General features: G+C 45.0%; 1 long non-coding RNA gene across 6 annotated transcripts in view; it reads left to right on the forward strand.

Moving 5' to 3' along the window:
- The first annotated feature begins 990 nt into the window (after positions 1 to 990).
- The window catches only part of LOC148000990 (uncharacterized), a 71,688-nt gene continuing 59,381 nt past the window's right edge, over positions 991 to 13,297 (forward strand). For all 6 annotated transcript variants that reach the window (XR_015638314.1, XR_015638310.1, XR_015638315.1 and 3 more), the window contains exons 1-4: positions 991 to 1,094; positions 7,365 to 7,738; positions 9,413 to 9,505; positions 11,822 to 11,908. This is a non-coding gene — a long non-coding RNA (uncharacterized LOC148000990). The remainder of the gene's footprint in view (positions 1,095 to 7,364; positions 7,739 to 9,412; positions 9,506 to 11,821; positions 11,909 to 13,297) is intronic.

Below are 13,297 nucleotides of genomic sequence, written 5' to 3' on the forward strand. Positions count from 1 at the left end.
TTGCTTCTGCTCAAGCATTTAGTCACACAGCAAGTCACGCTGTCAGTCTGTGTGGTAGAGCAGCAGCTCCCGCACTTGCTTTTCAGCTGTCAGACTGTCAGCAAATAACTTCTCCCTGTGTTCCGGCAGCCTCGGGCCAACCTGAACATTTGTCTTTCCTCGTTTTGTATCACCTATGTGTGCTTTCTCTGCTAACCCCTGTGCACCCTCCGTGTAGGGAACTGAACTCATATCCTAAGGCCAACAGTCCAATACTGCATTTACGTGTCCTCGTGTTGAGTGATCCAGAGTCTGTCAAGTGTTTTTAGCTAAGAGCTTAGTGTGAAAGGCCTTTAGTTCAGCTCACTGTGTTCCCTTCCCTACCCCAGTGGACTGTATTGAAAAATCCTTCTGCGTCAGCGTTTATACAGCGTGTAATTTTTTTTTTTACTCTCCTCCAACAGACACATTTGGGTTTACTATTTCACTTGAACAGCTGATGTTTACTGGCAGCAACAGGACAGAATTTATAGCAGCAAATGGAAGCTGAGCTCGTGCGCTGGCGTCTCAGAGAAGAACTTTGTTTGCCATTTCGTGGTTGTGAAAACAATATGGCCACGATTTTGTAGTCATCAGCACTCTGGTGTAACGACTTCCATCTGGTCAAAGAGAGGCGTTCAGACCCTTTATCTCCTTGACTTGAAGTCTTCATCCACTCGAAGGCAACCTGTAACAGACTTAATGCATTTTGAAAAGTGTCTGTAACAATCTGCTTCCCAGAGGAGAGCTGTCCTGAGGAGCCTGTGTGATAGGCAAGGAGAGACATGCCTGGACCAAACTAATGGGAGGGACTCTAATTGGAGCAGGATGGCGGGATGACTTTGAGGTGGGAAAGAATAAAGGGAGCAGGATGATTTGTGGTGCGTTTCAATTGGAGGTAATAAGGACTCAGAGCTCCACAGAGACCAAGGGATTGGAGGGTAATACCGGAGGCCAGTCACGTGGTAATACGGAACAGTTTAACATCCTGTCTTGTCTCAGAACTTGCCACTGACTGAAGAAATATGAAGCTCCTGATGGCCTCCACACTCTCTGTGACCCTCCTCATTCATTAGGTGAGACAAGAGTGCAGCATGATATTGTCAGTCTTCCATGTGCGTCTATTTGGCAAACATTTATTGCGTACTACATTGCGTATTGGGGATACCTCTGGGTGCTAAGATGTGGGATCCTGCACATCTCTTGTCTCCTGTTATAATTAAGTGAGGAATATGAAGTAGGCATAGGCTGGTCCTAATTTTGAACTGTAAGCAATCTATGGAGAGCTTTCTTACACCTCAGCATGCATATGCTCCATGGTGATCTTTTATTCTTCAGTTTCTTTTTTGTGTTTCATGCAAATCTTTTTCTATTTTAGCTTCTTTCTTTTTCCTCAAGTGAGTGTGAGGAGAAAGAAGTCTAGAAATAACTCTGAAACTGTTCTTCCTTCTAAGGAACAGCTGAACCTCGACCGGAAGGAGATTCTATGCACGACCTTACGAGCCTTAACTATCAACAGCATTGTGGGTTGTCAGTTGTTAAAGTCACAGATATGCAGAATAGGCACTAGTTAATGCATACAGATTAGCCAAGCAGAGCAAGCTGGGCAAAACTGTTCCCAGGCCCTATATCAGTGATTCACAATTGTCTGTAATTCAGCTTCTAGATGTTTGACCCCTCTAGCCTTGGCAGACACCTACACTTGTGTATATATACACACATGGAAATGAAACAAATCTTTAAAAAAAATAGCAAGTCTGAGGCTGGCAAAACAGATCAGTGGGTAAAACTAAGGTCAATCTCTGGCTTCTATATGCTCAAAGGGACATACATGTGAGCCATGCACACACAAACATGAATACCACATGCAAAAGAAAAAGGGTATATTTACTGTCTCATAGGTTAGGGGACCAGTTGGCACAGCTTGTTTTCTACTTGACACCCCACAAAGCTGAAATTGAGGCTTTGTTCCAGCTTCACTCCCTTCAAAGGCTCTAGGGAAGAATCCATTTCCATGCTCTCAAACGTTGTTGGCAGAATTCAGTTCCATTAGGCTGTTGGACCAAGGCCCCTGTTTCCTTGTGGGTTGTCAGCTAGAGACCACTGCTGGCTCCTTGTAGCCTCTCTCTGGTTCTTGTACAAGTCCCCTGTTTGAAAGCCAACAAGAGTGTAGAAGCCCTTCTCACACTACAACATCGTTTCAGATTCAGTAGGGAATGTTCTACCTTGAAAGACTTAAGTGTGTTGAGCTCACCCTATATTCAAGGGTGATCCCTTCACCTCAAAGTCTGTCAACTTGGACCCATCTGCAAAATCCCTTTGGCTATGTAATGTGAACTTCTTCACCATTTGCAGGGATTAGGCACGGGGTTGAGAGGGAATTTTTCATCCTCCTATAGACACTGGAACCTGAACATGTCAAAGGGCAGGAAGTAGACGGAGAGCCTGCGTTGGCTGAGTGAGAAGAAGCAGTGGTGGCTGGGGCCAGCCAGATGCCATCCAAGAAGGGAGCTGGACTCAGCTTGTAATGAGACTCCACATAAGAGAAAGTGAGAGACAGGCTTTCAGAAGCCAGGACTGAGAGAAAGCTGTGGCAATAGCCGCAAGGGACAGTTTCCTCATGTGCAGTGGATTATCTTCTGCCTTCCTCACAGTACTGTAGGGATAATGAGATGACATAATTGTCATGACTAGGCGTACTATGTATTCAAATTGTAATCTGTGTTTATGAGACTGAGTGCATTACTAAGCATTTATGCACAGTTATTGTCAATTTTTAAAGGCATCTGAGATAGTATCTTTAATGGACTCTTCCTATAAAGTGGAAGGGGCTGCCCCTGGGCAGAGTCTTGAGAGAGATAAGGAGGGAGACTGACTTTTCATTGTGTTATTTCTTGGACCTTTCAAATTAATACCATATGTGTACATTCACACCAATAAAATCCAAAAACTACTTGAGAGTTGAAGAAAGAAGATATATTTATTGTTAATAATGTCATTGACCTAATCTAATCTTTCTGGAAAGGAGCATTTCAAGAGCTTTAAAGTCTCAGGATTGGATGAGATAATTGAGTTGACATAAGCAGAACACAACCTGGCACCCGGAGGTGTTGGGAAAGTGGCAGTGGCCTTGGTTCTGAGGTCATCACTATGATGATTGGGCCCCAGTGAGTTGTCCACAAAGATACAGCTCATGGGATGCTGGATGTGAGAAGGTTTCTTGGACTTTACTGGGATGTTGGACACAGATCTAAGGGAAGATGCCAGAGAGTTGATGGATCGTGTGGAAAATGAGAGGAAAAGGTGAGTAGAGCCAGAAACAAGGCCGAGAGGGGAGAAGGGAGCGAGTCTGGAGAGAGGCGACTGCACCCGTCACATCATGAACTCACTTCCAGCTGCTGACATTTCCAGAATGCTAAGTGCATTTTACATATGGGGCTATTCCGATATTCGTGTCATTAAATGCTTATTAAGTAACAAATAACTTGAAATCTCATTAGCTTGCCTGCAGAAGTTTTTTTTTTTCTCCTCATTTTATGGGGAAGAGCACTGAGTCCATAAATCAGAGCACTTTATGGCATGGTGCAACACCTCGCTCCAATGCCAAGACAGAGAATCTGATAGCATGGCTCTTAAAATTAAGACCCCTGAAGACTGCGATTCCTGCTAACAGAATGCCCAGGGCGGCCAGACACCATGTCTCTCTCTTTTTGTTTTTAAAGTAGTTGCTTTGTTCTGTTGTTCTGTTTGAAGCAAACACCTAGAAGGACCCCTGCAACTCTGGTGACTTGAAAAGAGATTACAAACCAGGGAGGAGCCATCCCGTGCAGGAACTCCCATCAGTGCTGCCACATCGTGGGAGCCATTGTTGAGATTGTACTCGACAACTTAAAATTATGCTCCTCAAAATGTGTGCTCTTCAGCAAGTCTCAGGAACAAGAAGCAGAGTCTCGGGCTCTCCTCTCATACCTGTAGAAGGCCCAGTTTTACAAGATTCCCAGGTGATTCAATGAAGGTCAGACAGACCGTGAGTTCTGATTTAAACGTGCCAATGTGCTAGAGACAGAGAGAGACAGAAAGACAGAGACAGAGAGAAAGCAGTGAAAACAAATAGCATTCGTTTCTCTGATCACTTGGTCATTTCTTAAGAAAGAAGAATTAGTAAACTGAACCAAAAATATATTGTGGAAGCACTTTTTCCCAAAGGAAAGGTTTGGGGACAATGGAACCACTTAGGAGGCAATGGGACTTTGAGGAAGAAAAGAGGAGGAAGTAGTTTAGAGATGGAGGTTCCAATCTCACTGAGTCCAGCAGTCCCATTCTGGTCACCAAGAGGACAAAGGGGATAGTAAGTGAAGAAAGACTCTAAATGAGATGTTAACGATGTGGCGTTCAAGCTAGGAGAAGTAAAACCCAGGAATTTCTTCATAGAGTAGTCTGGTTTTTGAATCAATGATTCCTTTTGACACCAAGGGCTGGTTTCATTGCTTCCTTGTCTGTCCCTGAAAGAGTTCATCTATCAGACATTTACTTCATCGGTCGAGTAAGACAAGCCTTCCTTTCAGTGTGAGCTAACAGGTGTGACCATTGGGGTTGCTCTGGTTACAGGCGAAAAGCAAAGAAACGTGACTGGTTCTGTTGGTGTGTGATGCTTCCCGTGTAAAAAGTTGCTTAGGAAGTAACGAAAGGCTTTACTTGTCTACATGAGCCAGATTTTAACAAACGCAGAGTGACTGCCCCTGGAGGTATGGTGTGAGAACTAACAGCAAGGGTGGGTGGAGGGAAGCAGTTTTGCTCCTGTTTCTCAAGAACACAACTCAGTCCGGGGAAACAGGAAGGCATGGTCACTGTGGAGAAGGTTCAGGCCTGCCCCACTAGGAGAGAGAGCAGAGGAAGAAAAGCTATCAGGAATCAGCTACTGCCTCTGCATTTTGATCCTTGGTAATAAAACAAGGAAAATAATTTTGAGCCATCATTTCCAGTGTGGAGGGCTGTCGTCATTCTAAATTGTAGGGGGTCCAGGTTAATATTCATTCCAATGAACAATTTCTCTTGGAAATACCTCATTAATATCCAGACTAGCAGGAGTCTAGCCAGCTTTATGCTTTGAGTGTGTGTGTGTGTGTGTGTGTGTGTGTGTGTGTGTGTGTGTGTGTGTACCAACATCTCAATTCTCTGGGTGATACTCATTTGTCAGAGGTAAGGTTTTCAATTAAGGAAATGAAAAGGGAGTGCCATTTTTCATTTTTATTACTGAAACGCGAACCAGATGAGAGGAGTTCTGAGCTGGCAAGTTTAGACAGTGAGGAAGCAGCTGTTTTATGTGACAGGCTTCCCACCTCTTCTGATGCATTGGCTTAGGTGCCGCCATCTTGGAGTTGACTCATCCTTGTACATATTCGTATTTCACAGCTTGTGGTGATTATGCTACAGTCTCTCGGCGTTGCTGTGGACTCCTATGTGGTAGAGTTATCCAGTTCAAACTGTCTCACAGTAGGATGACTTCACAGCAGACAGTTGTGTAAGAATAGCACGGTCACGTGAATTGAGCTGCTAACAGATCCAGGGAAGCATGCTGGAATAAGCAGTCCAGAAAATTGCATTCTGGTCCTAACTTTGTGCAGCAGGGACTATTTATTGGCCCGGCAGCAAACATCCTTCTATTTTCTTATTCTATTTTCCTCTTTTGTTTCTGTCTTAGTCTGGGTTTTTGATTGGTTGCTTTTGAGGGGTGTGTGAGTGTGTGTGTGTGTGTGTGTGTGTGTATGTGTGTTTGTGTGTGTGTGTTGTGTTTAACAATACCTGATATGAGTAATGTAAACTCAATAAAACTATTAACAGTGGGACTTTGGTGAGGCTAATGATTAGGCCATGAAATGGTCAAAGTTAGAATATTGTGTATCCTTGTTTAGATAACAAAAGCACTTGGCCCCTTGCTACCCCAGGGTCTCAGCATGGAGGGAATGTGAGTGTGTACTTGAATTGCAGCAGTTGCCGAGGGAAGTGTGTGAGACAGCCCAAACCATCCCAGACTATAGACATTTTTGCTGCCATTCTCATAGAAAGGAACCAATGTAGTCAATCTAGTGAGTTGCTAAATCCCACCCTCATAACCATCAATTCGTTCTGTGGACCAACCATTTCCTTGCTCATTCCTTGACAGAGAAGAACTGGCCATGTCTTCTCTAGATATCAAAACCTTCTTGACAGGACATAAGGAATTTCTGAAGATTGAGAAGAGAAATTGTACTGTGAGAAAATACTTGACAGGACCTGTGGGAAGGTTCATGGAGGTACAGTTCATCCTGGTAGGGGAAGACGTGGTGGCTGGAGTGGCTGGCTCCTTGCAAGCAGGGGGTTTCGGTATCAGCCTTGGGAACCAGCTCTGTCCTGAAAGTGCAGGACTCTGCAAGCAGGCGAGAAGCAGATGGGGGTGCAGCTCTCAAGCCCTGCCCCTGTGGCCCACTTCCTCTTGTGAGGCCCTGCCTCTTAAGCGTCCATGGAACTCTCCACGGGCTGGAGACCAAGTATTCTTGAATCTGTGGGCGCCATTTTACATTCAAACCATAATGGTTATTCCCTGAAATTACTAGAAACAAATAAATAATTGAATAAACCACGGCAAAACCCTTTCTAGGTAACATAACACCAAAGGCAAGAACCCAAAAGGAAAGGCAGCTTTAGCTATATGTAAATGTAACACATCTGTCTACTCTAGGCCACCATAGAAGAACAAAGTGCAGATAATCAGCAGCAGGAGAATTAGATTTGTAACTCACATGACAGGTAAAAGCCATGCTATTGGTTGCATGGCTGATGTTATAATATTTACGTTCCTACCAAATGTCACTATAATGAGCCAAATAAGTAAAAATAATACAAAGTCATAAAGAACTCCCAGGAGAAATGCTGGAGGAGAAGCCAGCCGCCCCAGGCAGCCCCATCAGGACGCTCTGGAGCAGGAAGGGACAAGGAGGCTGAAAGGTGGAATATCTTAGCACAGGGAATGTGTAATGTCCAACAAAATGATCAATAATGTAAGCCAGTGAAAGAAAGGCAAACTTAAGAGATCCTTGTTCATTCACCTCACGCAAGCGGAAGTGGAAACTACTACAGCACTTTTCCAGGTTTAGGTAAAAACATCGACTGAAGTCACAGCCCCTGAGGAAATTGCGCAGGTGACAGAAGAGCAGCCTGGGTGTGGTGCAGGGTGTGTTCCGGGACTCCAAAGGCTGACTCAGGGAGGGCACCAGAACGCCATCCTAAGACCTCCTTTCTCTGTCACACTTGGCTTCTGTTTTCTCTCTTGTTATTAACACAAATCTACCACCCTTTCTGTGTGACAGTATCAAGCCCGTCCCATGACTCGGCACCCAGTGAGGAGGAGACAAAGGAAACCGGGCCAGCACAGCAAGAGACCCAGAATGATGGTGGCACAGAGGGCCATGGGCAGACGTTCCTGTAAGAGTGTGCATGAGCCTATTTGAACAGATTTTGCCTAATGAGAACCAGAGAGGAGGCTGCAGTGTACACTGAGGGCGGAGACAGAAACACCAGAACAGACCAGGTGCCCAAGGTCACCAGCACTCACAAAGGAGCAGATTCTTATTTCCTGTGCTGTGGTCCAAGAAGTCCTGACGCTGGGCAGGAGGGATGCTGGACGAAGGCTCAGTCTCCACTCCGAGGAGGAAAATCAGCGCAGGAAGCAGGGAGCTCACGGGTAAGGACCGAGGGGCACAGGGCCTGATTCCTCTGCCAACGGCATGCGTGTCTGTGCCACTGAAGTGAGACACAGTGGCAGAGAAAGCAGAGGAGAGCAGAGAGATGAGTCACATGCAGTCATGCCCTGATGGTCCCGCTGCTTACACAAAGGGACACGGAAACCACCAGTGTTTGTGGAGGTGCTCAAAGGAATCTCAACTCATTCTTGATGAGAGTCACAGACTTTGAGAGGGACAAGGACTGGGCAGAGCATGAAAATAAACACAAACGAAAAACAGACAGGTTTAGGAATACCAGATCAAAGAGCTTACTTATTTCAAATGACAGTAACTTAGTTTTTATTAAATAAATGAGACTTATAAGGTAAAAATCTTGCTATAATAATTAAGCTTAAATAATTTGTCTCCCAAATACATTAACGACCCCCTAGTTAAATAGACAAGAAAGATGTCTGCCCTTGTATCGGCTAACCATCCTGTATAGCCGGCCTCTGTGCTGAGGTTTTACACAGTAGGCATTTGTTTATATATGGGAGCATCACACATAAACACAGACCATGTTGAGCCGCCATAACAAAATATCGCAGAGCAGGTGGTTTAAACAAGAGACATTTGATCCGTTCAGTTTGAGAGGTAGACGTCTGACATAGAGGTGGATGAGGTAGAGGTAGACATAGCATGGATCTGGTGGGAGTCACTTCTGGGTTGGAGACAGCACTTTATCCCCATGGCCTCATGTGGGGAACGTGGAGAAGTGATCCCCCAAGAACTGCTGTCCTGTCCTGCATGATGTCATCTAAATCCACTCCTCTCCTGAGCACTGGATTCCCCAAGACCATCACGCCAGTTTTGGGGAGCCAGCTTCCAAACTGCGATGGGGGTGCACGTCATATCTCCAAAGTCAGGAAAGCGATGGTTAACAGTGAGTTCCAAAGGCCAGGATTACACGCAGTTCCCTATCTTTTACTTGTGTTTGTTTTCCAAGTTTGACTTACCAATCCTAAATGATACTCATATTTATAAAGTACTGGATTTTTAAAACAGAGAGATGCCTTCGTTCATTAGGTATGAAGTATCGATACGGTTGATAGAAACCTTTGAGTGACACACAGCCTAGCACCAACTGAGAAAATAACTTTAAGTTATGTTCCTCCTACTACTACTCAAACTACTGCAAATTAATGAACGTTACTATTCCTTCTTATAGTCACTGCAGGTTCTGCAGCTCCTCAAAATATTTCTCATAAGCTTTAATCTCAGTTGTGCTGGTCGCGTTATTTTTGTGTTCACGTTTTGCTGATTCTCCCCTTGAGTTTGGAGTTAAAGAGAACCTGAGACTCCTCCATCCTTTCTGCTCTCATGCAAAACAGATAACAGGATGAGAAAGGCACATATGCTACACCATTGCTCATGTCTTAGTCTCCTGAAAGGGAAGTCTGGCACAGAAGATATCAAAAGGAGCACAGCCAGAGACATCAGCAACTCTTTCACAGATGAAAAGAACATAGTCTTGTCAGGGAAGACTGGTGCAGAGAAAGACCACCTTGATTTGAAGCTGTCCTGTGAGTTCTATCAGTCAGGGTGTGCTAGGTTTTGCTGCAGTAACAAACTATCTCCCAAAGTCCAGGAATGTATTCCTCACACATTCATCCTATACGTTTATCTCTTTGCAGTGGAGTTGTCTATAATGATGGCCCAGAAATCCAAGTTTCAAGAACATTTGCAGCCTCAAACATCACTGACTGTCATTCTATAAGGATATAGAGGTACTGTGGATGGTCCTAGGCCAGCAATCATGCTCTCTGGTATAGAAATATAGGTGCTGTTTCTCCTTGTAACCCTCTTCACTCAAGAACAAGCCTAAAAGGAGAGATCTGAAATGTATTTTGAATAGCACTACTGCCTATAACAGGCACAGTCTGGACTGACTCGACACATACAGGCCCAATTCCCACTCCCCTCACCTGCAGCAGTCCTGGGTCCTACCTGGTGTCAGATATGACCTCCCAGGTTTGAACAGCTCGCAAGTTCAAGGCATACAAAGGAAGCCTGCTGCCTCAGGAAGGAGGCCTCTGAGGCTCACACACAGACAGGCACAGAGTTGTGTCCTGTGATTGACACAGTGAAGAAGCCTACATGTCTTTCGACTCCCCTGGCTCAGAACCTCAGGAGGTGCACACGGCATTAGCTCACCTCGTCAAGGAGGGCCAGACACTGCACTGCATCAGAGAGAAGGATCGAGGTTTCCTCCTTTAGCCAGGATAGGTTCCGTGTGCAGAAAGCTCCTGTCCAAAGTTAAGCTTCTGCCCTGTGCCTGGGCAGTAGCTGTTTCCCTCTAACCTAAGGCTTTGGAGCATAAATGAATTGGCCAGCCATGACACTCAGAAGTGAGAGTCAGCCCAGTCCATATACCCTGGTGACAGACTAAGAGTCAGTGGAATTAAGAATGTAGCAAAGGAGTCCAGAGGCGGGGCAGTGGTCAGGAGGAAAGGGTCAGAACTCATCTGCCTGGAGCTGAAGGTCCGGCTGCTGTCGATTGGGCTGTACAAACAGATGGAGGCGAGCAGGACTAAGCTGTACTTTTTTCTTCGTCTGTGCAGCATTGGCCGGGGAACATTTTGTTCATTTCACCAAGTCAGGCGGTTACTTTGCCAGTTTGGGGTACAGAGTCTAAAGACGATCATCACACTCCTGAACCAGGCTTGGATAGCGTAGTCATAATTAGGATTGGAGCACAGCCCTAATTAGGAACAGCTACTCGGCCATCCTCCAGGGTACGGTGCCCCTGCCTGGAGAAATTAAAGGCACAGCCAGCACGATTCTGGCACAGCGATCTCCACACATGACAAGGCTCACATGTGATCCATGATCTGACCGCAGATGAGAAAACCTGATGCTTGCTTCTAGAGAGTCTCTTGACCTGTTTTTTTTTTTTTCAAACGTATTAAATTTTGGCAGGAACTTTCATGATTCAAAAATGCAATTTTAATCCTTATTTAAAGCTTAATGTATGTTCAAAAAGAATTGAGTATTTGAGTATTTAAGTATATATCCATATATTAGATAGATAGATAGATAGATAGATAGATAGATAGATAGATAGATAGATAGGCAGACTCATCAAAACAAAAAAGCATGTCTCTGGTCATGTTTAAATAAAAGCCCTGCAATATCAAAGTTTTGCTAACATAAAAACTCTTCTTCAACAAGTTTTATATGCCAACTGAGTCTGATTTCTAAAATAGCCCAGGACAGACAGACACATCTGAAGGGGTATGAATAGGGAATCAAAGCCTCTGTGGGGCTCTAGAAGACGCAGCTAGGCTGTGGGCATCCTCCTGTTGGCCTCTGATAAAGCAGCCCCTCAGGAACTAAGAGAAGGCAGCCCTCCACCCTAATACACACACACACACACACACACACACACACACACACACACACTTACTTGAAAGAGAATCTCATTGTATTGGACTTTATTGAGAAGCTGGGAGTTGGGGGGCTGCGTTTTTCACCTACTACAAATAAAAGACCGTTCCTCTGAGGGCAAGTGAGATTCTGATGGACTGACATTGCAGTGCCCTAGGAAGACTCCAGCGAATGCTGGCCCTGTGAGTTACTAATGAGAGCTGTGTGCAGAAAGGATTCCTAGGCTCAAATAAATTCTACAACACAGACTCTAAACATGGCTTACACAGGTTGAGTAGTTTCCTTCTTAAAGACTTCCATAAACTAATGTGCATTCTACAACATTCATCTCCAAGATGAATATACCTGCCTGCAACATTCCCCAAAAGCAGTTCCCAAGAATCCTACCACACCCTTTTTTTTTTTCTCTAAGAAAACTAACAGAACGAAAGCTCTATGGGCGCTCACCTCCATGGACAGACAACACAGCACAGGGAGTCAGCCTCTGCATGGGCATTCACCTCCAGGACAGACAGACAGACAACACAGCACAGCCTCCCTGAGCTTCATGACTCTTTCTGCCCGTCTCTAAGGTTACATTTTGGAAGTGTTTGTTTTGAGTTCATAAGCACTAGCCTATCGATTGTTCTAAACACATGCCACATATTTCTTTCCAGTGCCGACTTAACTATAAACTATGAACTCCTTGGTTATCATGACATCTGCTCCCCTCCTTTGGTGAAGACTGACAAGCACCTTGCTGTGTAAGTACAAGGGCTGAGGTGGGAGCAGAGGACAGGCAGGCAAGACCTTTAACCCATGAGGGAACACATTTGTCTCACTCTCCGCACCTGTCATGAGAAATTCCCAGCAGACTCACTTGGTTAAGTCGGTGTCGATAAGCCTAAGATAGCAGAGATTCAAGCATGCAAGGAGAGAGGCAGGGGGGAGACCGGACAAGGGAATCGAAGGGCGATGGTTTCTCGGGTTCCTTATGGGGTCTGCATCTAGAGAGGATTTCCTTCCATATGGAAGTCAAAATACTCTTTGGGAAATTGCAGGAGCTTCTGCTTTTCAATTCAGATTGAGACGTACAGTTTGGATTTCTGCAGTTCTGTTATGAGTAGGCAAGAAAAGCATTTCACCAAGTTACCAGCTCAAACCAGTAGGCAGAGAAGCTACCAGTCTATCGAGTGGCTGCATCCTGGTAATTCCATTGACTGCCTTTGGAAGAGTTGGATGACAAGGTGGAATAAACTGAAGTCAGAGGGATGCCTCAGTGGTTCAGAGCACTGACTGCTCACCCAGAGGACCCGGGTTCAATTCCCAGCACCCACATGGCAGCTCACAACTGTCTGTAACTCCAGGATCTGACAGCCTCACACAGACATACATGCAGGCAGAACACCGATGCACATAAAGCAAAGATAAATAAAAGAACTGAAGGTGAAGTAAACAAAGTGTGTGCATTTCTACATGGTTGCACTATACCTGGGACTAGCGGCAAATGATATCATGAGTTGCAGAAGAGTAAATATTGTACTTTAAAACTAGTAAGGTGGGGTTCAGGAGAGATGGACGAACTGTTAAGAACACTTACTACTCTTGCCAAAGACTCAGGTTCTGGACCCAGCACATGGAGGGTCCAACTGTCTGTAACTTCAGTTCCAGGGACTATGTTACCCTCTGCTGGCCTCTATGGGTACTGCATATACATGGCACACATAACATGTAGGGAAACAGCCACACAGGTAAGATAAAAACATGTTTTAAATGGTAAACATAGACAATCATCCTTGTATTCGCAGTTTGTGGGTGATCAGATCTGGCAGGGTGAGTAGTGTGGCTACTGTAGCCATCGCAATGAGTGTAAGACGTAAGATGTATGTTTTAAATCTTTAAATTTCTGTGCCTAAGAGATCCAGGAAACAAAAATACCTCTCGCCTTTAAGCCCCTTGCCCAAGTAGAAATACTTCCTGAAACACTGGAGGCTATTTGTCTCAGTTAGGGTTTCTATGACCAAGGCAACTCTTATAAAGGACATTTAATTGGGGGTGGCTTACAGGTTCTGAGATTCAGTCCACTGTCCTCATGGAGGGAAGCATGGCAGTGTCTAGGCAGGCACTAGAGGAGCTGAGAGGTCAACATCTTG

Source organism: Rattus norvegicus, chromosome 15 (genome assembly GCF_021556685.1).
Source record: "Rattus norvegicus strain SHRSP/BbbUtx chromosome 15, alternate assembly SHRSP_T2T, whole genome shotgun sequence".
NCBI classification, from domain to species: domain Eukaryota; kingdom Metazoa; phylum Chordata; class Mammalia; order Rodentia; family Muridae; genus Rattus; species Rattus norvegicus.